Source organism: Theropithecus gelada, chromosome 3 (genome assembly GCF_003255815.1).
Source record: "Theropithecus gelada isolate Dixy chromosome 3, Tgel_1.0, whole genome shotgun sequence".
Taxonomy (NCBI): Eukaryota; Metazoa; Chordata; class Mammalia; order Primates; family Cercopithecidae; genus Theropithecus; species Theropithecus gelada.
This window is the reverse complement of record NC_037670.1, coordinates 145,258,308-145,271,256: the sequence shown is the minus strand read 5'-3', so window position 1 is coordinate 145,271,256 and position 12,949 is coordinate 145,258,308.

Sequence of the window (12,949 nt, the reverse complement as noted above, 5' to 3'; positions counted from 1 at the left end):
ACAACCTGATTGTCCATTAACACATGAATGGATAAGGAAAATGTGGTATATACACAATGAAATATAATTCAGTCATAAAAAAGAATGAGATTCTGTCATTTGCAACAACATGTATGAAACTGGAGGATATTATGTTAAGTGAAATAAACTAGAAAGACAAATAATATTGCATATTCTCATTCACATATGGGAGTTAAAAAAAAATGGAGACTAGAATGATGGTTATCAGAGGCTAGGAAGGGTAGTCTGGGAGGCAGTGTGGAGATAAAGAGGGGATGGTTAATGGATACAAGAATACAGTTAGAATGAGTAAGATCTAGCGGTCAGTAGGACAATAGGGTGACTATAGTTAACAACAATTTATTGTATAAGTTAAAATAACTAAAAGAGTAGAATTGGAATGTTACTAACACAAATGATAAATATTTGAGGCGATGGTTACCCCAATTATGCTCATGTGATGATTATACTCTAACGCCTTTATCGAAACGTCATATGTCCTCCATAAATATGTACAGCTATTATGTATCCATAACAATTAAAAATTAAAACATTAAAGGTTAAATAAAAGCTGTTAAAAATGGATTACTAAAAACTCCTTCTAAGAAGGCAAAGACAAAAGGGAATTAATAAATGAAATTTGTTTCTAACTTAATTTTCTTATGAAGACATGCTAATTATGCACATTTCTTTGAGTAGTTAAGTGAACCAGATCAATCCTGCCATTACGATGGTTTTATTCATCTCTTCCTGGAGATCTACAGCCTCCTTTAGGGATGTTATTGTTCTCTTTTATGTTGAAAGTCGGGAGAAGAAAGCAAAAGAAATGAAAAACTTATGTCTAATACCACAGATATCTCAATAACAAAGAGCACATATATTTTGCTTATGTGTGCATTTTATTTTCATTTGTAAGATAATTTTCAAAGTGTGAGTGTATGAGGGAAATTTAAAAAATTTGATTATCTGATTATAATTAGATGCTATGATTGTGCTGTGGTCTGAATATTCCCCCAAATTTATGTGTTGAAGCTGAATTGCCAATGTGACGGCATTAAGAGATGGGGTCTTGGCCGGGCGCGGTGGCTCACGCCTGTAATCCCAGCACTTTGGGAGGCCGAGACGGGCGGATCACAAGGTCAGGAGATCCAGACCATCCTGGCTAACACGGTGAAACCCCGTCTCTACTAAAAAAAATACAAAAAAACTAGCCGGGCGCGATGGCGGGCGCCTGTAGTCCCAGCTACATAGGAGGCTGAAGCAGGAGAATGGCGTGAACCCGGGGGGTGGAGCTTGCAGTGAGTGGAAATCGCGCCACTGCACTCCAGCCTGGGAGACAGAGCAAGACTCTGTCTCAAAAAAAAAAAAAAAAAAAGAGGTGAGGTCTTTAGGAGGTTATTAAGTCATGAGGGTGGAGCCTGCACAAATGAAATTATTGACCTCATAAAAGGGCTGGAGGGAGCTAGTGATAGTTCCTTTTGCTCTTCCAGTTTTTGCCATGTGAAGTCACAGCATTAAAGGCATCATCTTGGAAGCAGAGAGCTGCCCTCATGAGAAACTGAGCCTATAGAAGCCTCGATCTTGAATTTGCCAGCTTCCCGGATTATGAGAAACAACTTGCTGTTTATAAAGTACCCACTCAGGTATCTTATTAGAGCAGCACAAATGGACTAAGACCAATTAGTATTGTTGTTTTCAATGATTTCAATAGAGTAAAATAAGTGTCGAAAACGGATACTGTAGAAACTAGCTATCCTGATTCAGATTCCACAGCTACCCCCTCAGAGTTTCTGTGACTTAAGATTAAAAAACAAAACTCGATGTGTGCAGCAGCTCACGCCTGTAATCCCAACAGTTTGGGAGGCCGAGGTGGGTGGATCACCTGAGTTCAGGAGTTCAAGACCAGTCTGTCCAACATGGTGAAACCCCGTCTCTACCAAAAATACAAACATTAGCTGGGCATGCTGGTGGGCACCTGTAATCCCAGCCACTTGGGAGGCTGAGGCAGGAGAATTGCTTGAACCCGGTAGGCAGAGGTTGCAGTGAGCCGAGGTCATGCCACTGCACTCCAGCCCGGTGACAGAGTGAGACTCCATTTCAAAACAAAACAAAACACCCCACAAAAAACAAACTCATGCCAACAATTATTAAAAAGGAGAAAGAATAGCTCTTAATATTCACTCAGAAAAGTAAAATACAAGGATAGCTGGGAGAGGAGGTAGAGCAAGACGGCTGAATAGAAACCTTCAGTGATTGTCCTCCCAACAAGAACAACAAATTGAACAACTATTCACACAACAAAACACTTTCATAGGAACCAAAAATCAGGTGAGCAATCACTGCCTGGTTTTAACATTATAATAAAGAAAGAGGCAGTGAAGAGCGTAGGAAAAACAGTATTGAATCGCATACACCAGCCTTTCCCCATTCCCTGGCAGTGGCTGTGTGGCACACAGAAAGAATATGTGTATTTAGGGAAGGGATAACTCAGTGATTATCAGACTTTTTGTTGGAACCCAGAGCTGCCCTATGACAGCAGAAAACACACACAGGGCTGAACTCAGCTGGCACCCATGGAGGGAACAGGGACACCAGCTTTAGCCAGAGGACAATCATCCATCCCAGTGGTCTAAAGCTGAGTTCCAGCAAGGTTCCTTACCACAGGCTAAAATACTCTGGGGTTCTATGTAAACTTGAAAGGCAGTCTAGACCACAAGGATTGTAATTCCTGGGCAAGTCCTGGTGCTGTGCTGGGCTTAAAGCCAGTGGACTTAGTGTACACACAGCCTACAGAGCCATCAGCTGAGATGTCCAAGAGTGCTTGCATCACTCTTCCCCCAATGCCAGGAAGTGCAACTTGCAGTTCCAGGACTGATGCCTTCTCTCTTCTTGAGGAGAGAAGGGAGAGTGAAGAGGACTTTGTCTAGCATCATGAATACCAACTCAGCCACAGTAGAACAGGGCACTAGACAGAGTCTTGAGGTCTCCATTCCGGGCCCTACCTTCTGGAAAATATTTCTGGATGCATAATGGGCTAGAAGGGAATCTGCAGTCTTAAAGCGAAGGACCTAGTCCTGGCAGGATTCATCACTTGCTGACTAAAGAGCCCTTGGGCCCTGAATAGTGGGCAGTGGTCGCCAGGCAGTACTGACCTTAGGCCTTGGTTGTGAGTCAGAGCCATGCTGGCTTCAGGTGTGACCCAGCACATTCCCAGCTGTAATGGCTATGGGAAGCGACTCCTTCTGCCTGAGGAAAGGCGAGGGAAGGCTAAAGGGGACTTTGCCTTGCAGCTTGGGTACCGGCTTGGCCACAGTGGGGTAGAGCACAAAGTGGACTCTTGGGGTCCCCTATTCCAGGCCTTGACTCTGGAAGGCATTTCTGGACTCTCCCTGGGCCAGAAGGAAGCCCACTACCCTGAAGGGAGAGACTCAAGATTAGCAACATTCACCACAGCTCACTGAAGAGCCTTGGGCCTTGAGTGAACATTGGATGCTGACTTTTAGTCCAGGATCTTAGCTCCTCTCCACATGGGCCACCTCACAATGGAAGCTGCAGTCTTTTTATAATCTAATCCTGACGTACCATCCCACCACCACTGCCAGATTCAATTAGTATTGAGTCAGTCAATGTAACCCGCACACAAGCAAAGGGAAATTAAACTCCATTTGTTAGAAGAAGGAATATCATATAATTTGTGAACATATCTTTAAAATTTTGCTTGCCCAAATTCTCAGTTTTTGCAAGAGAAACCACACAAAATATTTTTTTTTCAGTTGGTTCATATCCTAGTAAAACTAACGAAAATGGATAAATGCTTTCTTACTGCTTCTCATCCTTTACTTACAATTCCTTCTGCTTTCTTTGCTGCCCCCTCCTCCTCTGTATACCTTACAATGTTGGAGGTTTCTAGCTGCTCAGGGACTCTTCTTTTTGAACACTTTCACCTTACAACTTCATCCAATACCATGCATTATATTCCATCTCTGTTCTCGTAATTCTTGTATTTCTATCTTCAGCCCTGACCTAGCCTTGCAATTCCAGTTTTATATATCCAGTCTCTCTTGAACATTGTCACATAGATCACATGAATTTAAAATGAGCCACAGCTAATACAGAACTCTGGATTCTCCCTTCTCTCCCAGGTTTCTCTTTCTAAGTAAATCTATCCACTTATGTTTTGTTGTTTTGTTTTGTTTTGTGACACAGAGTCTGTCTCTGTTGCCCAGGTTGGAGTGCAGTGCCATGTGAATCTTGACTCACTGCAACCTCTGCCTCCCGGGTTCAAGCGATCCTCCAACCTCAGGTTTCCGAATACCTAGGACTACAGGTATGTGTCACCACGTCCAGCTAATTTTTGTATTTTTAGTAGAAATGCGGTTTTGTCATTTTGGCCAGGCTAGTCTCCAACTCCTGACCTCAGGAGACCCACCCACCTCAGCCTCCCAGAGTGCTGGAATAACAGGCATGAGTCACCCCACCTGGCCTACTCACTTGTTTAAACTCTTTATCTTGTTTCTATATTCCTGGGCAAGTCCTGTCATCATGTCTTTTTTCCAAAGAATCTACCTGAATCTACCAAACTTTCTTCTCCATGGCTGCCAGTCCAGTTCATCCTTCCTCTATTTCCCACCTAGAACACTTTAATAGCCTCCGAATAGCTTTGCTTAGAAAGTCTTCTCTGTCCCCTGTAAGTATTCCCCATTACAGCCATGGGAGTATGTCCGGAATTGGTGGATTCTTGGTCTCGGTGACGTCAAGAATGAAGCCACGGACCCTCATGGTGTTACAGTTCTTAAAGATGGTGTGTCTGGAGTTTGTTCCTTCTGACAGTTCGGACGTGTTCAGAGTTTCTTCCTTCTGGTGGGTTTGTGGTCTTGCTGGCTTCACCAGTGAAGCTGCAGACCTTCGCAGTGAATGTTACAACTCTTAAAGGCAGCGTGTCTGGAATTGTTCTTTCCTCTCAATGGGTTTGTGTTCTCGCTGGCTTCAGGAGTGAAACTGCAGACCTTTGTCATAGGCGTTACAGCTCTTAAAGGCAGTAAGGACCCAAAGAGTGAAAGTACAACGCTTCCACACGGTCGTACATACTGGAGTGGCTTGCCCTTGCTGAGGCGGCAGGCTTCTTTTATTCCCTTATCTGGCCCCACCCACATCCTGCTGATTGGTTCATTTTACAGAGAGCTGATTGGCCCATTTTACATAAAGTTGATTGGTCCACCTTGACAGAGTGCTGATTGGTGTATTTACAATCCTCTAGCTAGACATAAGAGTTCTCCAAGTCCCCACCAGATTAGCTAGATACAGAGTGCTGATTGGTGCATCCACAAACTCCTAGCTAGACAGAGAGTGCTGATTGGTGCATTTAAAATCCTCCAGCTGGACATAAAAGTTCTCCAAGTTCCCACCCCACTCCGGAGCCTAGCTGGCTTCACCTAGTGGATCCTGCGCATGGGCTGCAGGTGGAGCTGCCCGCCAGTCCTATGCGCCTGCCCGCACTCATCAGCCCTTGGGCAGTTGATGGGACCGGGTGCTGAGGAGCAAGGGGTGGCTCCCGTCGGGGGGGCTTGGGCAGCACAAGAGCCCACAGTGAGGAGGGAAGCTTGCTCATGGCGGGCTGCAGGTCCCGAGCCCTGCCCTGCAGGGAGGTGGCTGAGGCCAGGCAAGAATTTGAGCTCTTCGCAGGCTGGCAGGCAGTGCTGGGGGATGCAGCGCACCCTCCGCATCTACTGGCCCGGGTGCTAAGCCCCTCACTGCCTGGGGCTGGTGGTGCTGGGCGGAGGCTCCCAGTGCAGGGCCTGCCAAGCCTGCACCCACCCAGAACTCATGCTGGACTGCGAGAGCTGGGCGCAGCCCTGGTTCCCGCCCACGCCTCTCCCTCCATGCCTTCCAGCAAGCAGAGAGAGCCGGCTCCGGCCTCAGCCAGCCCAGAGAGGGGCTCCCACAGTGCGGTGGCAGGTTGAAGGGCTCCTCAAGCACGGCCAGCGTGGACCCTGAGCCTGTATTCCACAAGGCACTTAGAGCCAGCGAGGGCTGCCAGCATGTTGTCACCTCTCAGGAGCGTTTTGAAAATAAAATCAGTTCAGGTCACTCCTCCACTTAAAACTCCTTATGGCTTTTTATTTCATTTAGAATAATAAATCTAAACTATTTGCTCTGACTTAGAATTTTTTACATATTCTTATTCCTGCCCATTCGTCAGCCACACTGGTCTTCACCATACGTGGTGCTTAGTTAAAGTACCACAAACTTTGTGTGCATGTTTGTCTTCGTTTGTGTGTACATGTGTGTTTATGTGCATGCTGTGTGGATAGATGTGTTAGCATGTGTCTGGGAATGTGTCTGAGTGTGTGTCTTGAGTATATACGTTTGTGTGCATGTGTGCCTGGTTGTGTGTATCTGGTGTGTTCCCCTGTAGACAGGGCCATCCTGATTGATGGGCAGATCAGACAGAATGGGCAGAATAGACAGCTCCCTTGCAAGTACTCATAGACCACAGATTATCTTCTCTCTTTATATTTCTCTAGAGACTCATTAAGTTTAAGTGGTCTCTTGTCAATTGCAAATATCCTGGGAGTTGCATCGTCATCTTTATCTTCCTGTGAGTATTATAATTAAATTGTCTTCCTCCTAGTACTTACAACAAACCAGAGATAAGAATGAGTGAAAAGGTCTCAGAAAAGGAAATTGAGAGACACTTGGTTCTTGGAGCGTGGTTTACTGGCTGAGATGACATCTCCTGGATTATCTTCCCGGATCATAGGGATTTCCCCTTCGCTATGGTACTGGGCAATGGTGGGGAATGGAAAAGATAGTTGTTTCTAAATTTTGCTGAATGCCTGACATGCCTGGTACAGTTCTGTGCTTCAGAGGTTTCCTGATGCTCTTTAGATTTGAGATCATTGATCCTTTTTTTCAGAACAGTGTAAAGGCAAACTTGTTCCCAGTAGACACAGTCACTCCTCGGTGAGCACAAGCAGAGGACAGCAAGGGAGCATATTCAGTGACTATTTCATGCACTGTCACACATAACCAGCCAGGGGACCCTGCAGAGAGGTGCCTGCATGCATGTTCCTTGGAAGAAGTGACCCACCTCCCGTCAGGGCCCTTCTCCACCCCTCTGACTCTCTGCCCTCTCCTTTTTCATATTTCGTTCCTTATATTTCTCTTCTCTTGCCTGCAACTTCAGCCGCTCCTTTTCTAGCTATTAGATCTTTCTTTCCAACATGTGAACATACCATTTTATATCTCATAAGTTGAGAAAATAAAAAAAAAAATCTGCCTCCTTCACCCCAGATTTCCCTTTAGAAATCTCCCCATCTCTGAGTTGCATTTCAGAGCCTGGCAGCTCAAGAATGTTTTCTACACTTAGTGTCTCTAATCTAGTTTAGGTTTTGTGCTCAACACATCACATCAGGTGTTTTGCTTGGTTGAATGATGACCAATTTGGTGCCAAACCTTCAAACACTATTAGTGCATATCTTATGTGTCATATTCTCAAATACTTAGCTCAGATCTTATGAGACATTTCAGCAGCATTCAATACATTGGCCCTTTCCTTCTTGAAATCCCTCAACATTCTCTTGGCTTCCTCCCATCTGTCTGGCCATTCTTTTTCAGACTCATTTGTGGCTCTTCCCAGATCATTTCAGGAATCCTTCTCCTATTCTACACTTTATTCCATTCCCTTGGATTTAAATTCCTCCTCTATGCTGCTGTTTCTCAAATGAATAGCTCTGGAATCCTCTTCTGCGCAGTGTTCTCTTATATCTAGTTGCTTGTTTAAAGATGAAAGGGAGAAATCTCTGGAGTGGTTAAGCTTTCAGGCTTTGGAGTCAGAGTCAGAAACATAGAGTTCAATACCAATTTTGTAACGTATTTGCTGTGTCACCCTACATAAGTTATGTGACCCTTCTGTACCTCTGTTTGTTCATTTCTAAATCAGCATATCCTTTATAGGGCTTTTCTGATAACAAATGAATTAATACATTTAAGGTGCTTGAAAACTATGCCTGCCATACCGTAAGCATTTAATAAGTATTTACTAATTCTTTTTAAAAATTATTCTTATCATTTATACTCTCCTCTTAGATGATTCATGGACATCTATTCAAATCAGAACTTCTGATTATCTCAGCAAATGACACTTTCTTCTCAGCTGCTTAAATCAGAAATTGACAGCTTCCCTAGATACCTCTCACACTGATATCAATCATTATCAAGTCTTTATTACTTTAACTCCAATTCTCTCATAGACCACCCTAAATCAACCATACCTTGACTCTCCCTTAAGTTACTGTAATGGTTTCCAAATCAGTCTTCCTGCTCCCTCTTGTGCCCTTTTCTGAACTCATTCTTCAATACATAGCAACTAGAGTGACCTTTTTAAAGTATACATTGGATCATGTCACTCCTCTGCTCAAAATTCTTCATAGTTTCCCATTGGACAGAGAACAAAGTCTCATATTGTTCAGTGGAAGAGTCTGTGAGTTCATACACGGCCTCATCCCTGCCCACCTTCCAACCTGTAGTCAGTCTTCCCCTCACTCAGTGGTTCAAGGCTTTCAAATGTTGCAAGACCTTTTCTACCTTGTGAATTATAATTTTGCCTCTAGAATATGCCTGGAATGTTTTCATTCCTTTTTTGAATTTTCACCCCTCCTTAGGGTTTTCAATAAATGATATTCCTCTAAGACAATTTTTCTGAACCTTAAATTTTAACTGAGGAACCCTCTGTTATCCCTTTTGTAATACCTCATTATTTACCATATGGCACTTACCAAAATTTGCAATCTGTGTGCTTATTTGCTTAATTATAGTCTTCCTGACTAGAAACAAACACTGTAATGACGGGGACCATATTTGTCTTGTTAATTGTTTCATCTCAAGTATCTGGCAGAGCATCTGGTCCATAGAAGGTGCTTAATCAATATTTGTTGAATTAATAAAGTGAATAAATCAACTGTGGCCAATATAAATAGTTAATAGTCATTTCAATGATTAAATATAATTAGTCCTATAATTAAGACATATATAAGTCACAAGACGTTTCTAAACTTTTTGTGTTTAAGTGATGAAATCTAGAATTGCGTGTTGTACACAACTTCAATACTATTAAATTGTATTGTTAACACAATGGAAGATGATGTTAGAGGGGAAAGTACACGGACTTGCAGTCAGATCTGAATTTGAATCCTTCTCTACCAGTGGTATGGCCTGGGGCAAGTTGCTTAACTTTCCTGAGCTTCTGTCCCTTCCTTCGAAAATGGTCATCCTAGCACCAGTTTATATGGTTGTTGCAGCGAATTGAAATAAAGTAAATGGCTCATGTTAGTTGCTTAATGAATAAATGTTAGCTGTCATTTGCACTGAATAAAAGCTCTCTTTTGGCACTTAACTATGAAAAGGAAAGACATAGGAATCAAGAATAATTGATAAACTTTTGATCTATTTATCACATCCAATTTTTTTTTTTTTTTGAGATGGAGTTTCACTCTTGTTGCCCAGGCTGGAGTGCAATGGTGCGATCTTGGCTCACTGCAACCTCTGCCTCCTGAATTCAAGCAGTTCTCCTGCCTCAGCCTCCCGAGTAGGTGGGATTACAGGTGTGCACCAGCAGGCTTGGCCAATTGTATTTTTAGTAGAGACGGGGTTTCACCATGTTGGCCAGGCTGGTCTCGAACTCCTGACCTGAGGTGATCCACCCAACTCGACCTCCCAAAGTGCTGGGATTACAGGCGTAAGCCACCGTGCCCAGCCCATATTCAAAAATTTTATGGCCCCCAAATCATATAAAGGCCTGAAATAATAGGCAATAGAATAGAAAAATTTAAAACCCATGAATTTTATTAAAATCAAACAGATTGGTTCTTTTTTATTTTTATATTTTAATTTCTGATATAATCCATAAGTTCACAATCAAATAGATTGGTTCTTAACATTACAAAAGCAAACGTACATGTGCTTCCCAGATCTGGACTGTTATTTACTTGGCTGACGTTTCCCTTTTCAGTTCTCACATCTTTACCTAGAGGCTTTTCCTTCACCAACATGTTAAGCATCCGTATCCCACCATTTTATTGCTGATCTGAGAACCCTGTATGTTTTTCCCTTGAATACATCTTGCTCTGAACTTAGATTGTTTAATTATAATTTTACCTGTTTAGGGTCCAAGTCAACAAATAAACTACAAATACCACCATGGGCAGGATCTTGTTTATGTTCCATTCCCAGCACTGAGCACAGTACCTGCTCACAAAGAACATGAGTAAGTAGAATAGCTACATTGCCTGAGTTTCATTAAGCCCCTTTGGCATACTGTTGTAGCCATAGCTGAAGCAAAACGCAAGGGTTGTTCTTTAAAAAAATATTGTTTTTAGAAAATGTCTTGAAATTTATGTAATTTTCAGCTGCAGGCATTATGCTGTCCATCAAGGGAACTTATAGTAACTTTCTTAAGTTCTAGCTCATACTTTTTAATATGTTGGATACACTTAGCATTCCCATTGTGTGAAGGAATTTTTGCCTCCTTCCTTTTGGTGTGTCCCCAGTTCTCTACATAGTATCATATACAATGATTAACACGAACCAGAGGATATGGGTATATGTATACATCTGTGATCTTTATAAATTATAAGATCCAAAGAAAAGGGCTTAGCCACTTGAAAAGTAGGGAGGATAATAGGGTAGAAGCTCACAGATACATTTTTGTAAACAAGAATTTGAATTTCTTGGTGTACCTTTTAATTTCATGAGGATACAATTGAAGAATGGTTTGCTTTTAATAAATCCCCTGCCAGCTATATTTACCTTAAAGTTTTAAACAAATTTACCTAAGAAATTGATTAAATGTTATGAAAACGTATTAAGGATCTGAAAGAGCACAGACGCTTAATAAATTCCAAATTAACAAATAAGGATTTTTTCTTTTTCATGTGTGCATCAAAATCACTGCTATCTTATTTCTTTCTTGTACTAGCTAATGCAGGTTCAGGCATTCTAAAGCATTTAAGTTTAGAAAAAAGATAACGCCCTTAGTAATCGTAAGAATACTACTTATGATACCTCTGGAAAGATTCATTTAAAAGCCTAAACACTGCTACATTATTATTTTCTACAATCGACGAAGGAAAAAAATCAGGAGGTATAATGATTATGGCAAGAAAAAGTCTTCTTTCAGATTTCACTAAAATTTTAGTTTCCTCAGGTGGCAAAACAAATAAAACTCCACATTCTGCCTGCCTTGATTTGTGTGCAGTGTGTATGTGTTCATGTGTGTCCACGTGTTCACGCTTTCCTTCAATGTTTTCTTTCCTGATTTTTATCTGAAACATGAAAGAGATTTTATAATAAAACATCTATGTAAACTACGTGGCAATCTATGATTAAGAATATAAATGTATGCACAAGAAATTTGTTTTTATTATTTTATTTTATGTATTTCTACTATGAGGAATGCACTAGAAACCTAAGTTAGCTGATTTATTTGGCTTTCTTTTATATTGTTAAAAAGCCTTAGTTGAGGTTGTGCTTTTATGATAAACTTTGGATTTTGAATATATTTTTCTCTTAGTTATGAGAAGAAATGGAGAAGTGCAACTAATGATAAATAAGCCATAGTCATAGTCATAAATATATATAGTTCATTTGTATTTAAATGTAGACTTCAGTCAGCAATAATTACAGAAAAAATAGGTCATTAGAATCAGCAATACTCAGATACAGACATACAGACACTTAGGCATTTATGTTCTCATGTTTTTGATTTATGGAGCTAATCTTAGTCCTTTTTTTTGCAACAGAGTCTTGCCCTGTAACCCAGGCTGCAATGGCGTGATCTCGGCTCACTGCAATCTCTGCCTCCTGAGTTCAAATGATTCTCCTGCCCTAGCCTCCTGAGTAGCTGAGATTACAGGCGCCCGCCAACACACCCAGCTAATTTTTGTATTTTTAGTAGAGATGGGGTTTCACCATGTTGGCCAGGCTGGTCTCGAACTCCTGAGCTCAAATGATCTGCCCACCTTGGCCTCCCAAAGTGCTGGGATTATAGGCATAAGCCACTGAACCCGGCTCCTAATCTTAGTCTCTTAAGGTGAATTTATTATAATCACTTTATTACTCAGCCTAAGTTTAGGTTGAAATACTGGATGATGAGAGAAATGTCTTGAATTAATTTCAGATGATCCTACAAAATTCATTAAGTCTATATCTAATAGTAAATAATTGCAGTACAATTTAACTAAATTCTCAGAATCTTTGCTAATGAACTGAATTATAAATATGATAACCAAAGAAACTGGTATGATATTGAATTCTTCTGGTTTTCCAAACTCTGTTTCTTCCAAATGATACATGGTTTCAAGTTCTTCTAGTCACTCATAAATCCATTTCTCTCACTAGTCTCTCATTAGTCAGTTCCTGCACATTTGGATGAATAAATTCATTTCATTTTAGATATTAGTAGAGCTGTCTGATACACACACACACACAAACACACACAACAGGGATGAGTTCTGAGAAACACGTCATTAGGCAATTTTGTCCTTGTGAAAACATCACAGAGTGTACATACACAAGCCTGGGTGGTATAGCCTGCTACACACCTAGGCTTTATGGTAAAGCCTATTGCTCCTAGGATACAGACCTGTACAGCATGTTACTGTACTGAATACTGTAGGCAATTGTAACACAATGGTGAGTATTTGTGCATCTAAGCATAGAAAAAGTACAGTAAAACTACAGTATTATAATCTGTTGGGACCACCCTCATATATGCAGTCCATCATTGACTGAAACATTGCTATGTGGCCCATGACTGTATGTAGTCGTGTATGTATATATGTATGCCTCATTTTCATAGTGTGGTGTGATTTTTGTATTAGTGTCTATCTGCTGTGTATTAGCAGTTTGGAAAAAACAAAAATTAAGTGTTTTTATCCTTCTGTATGACAAC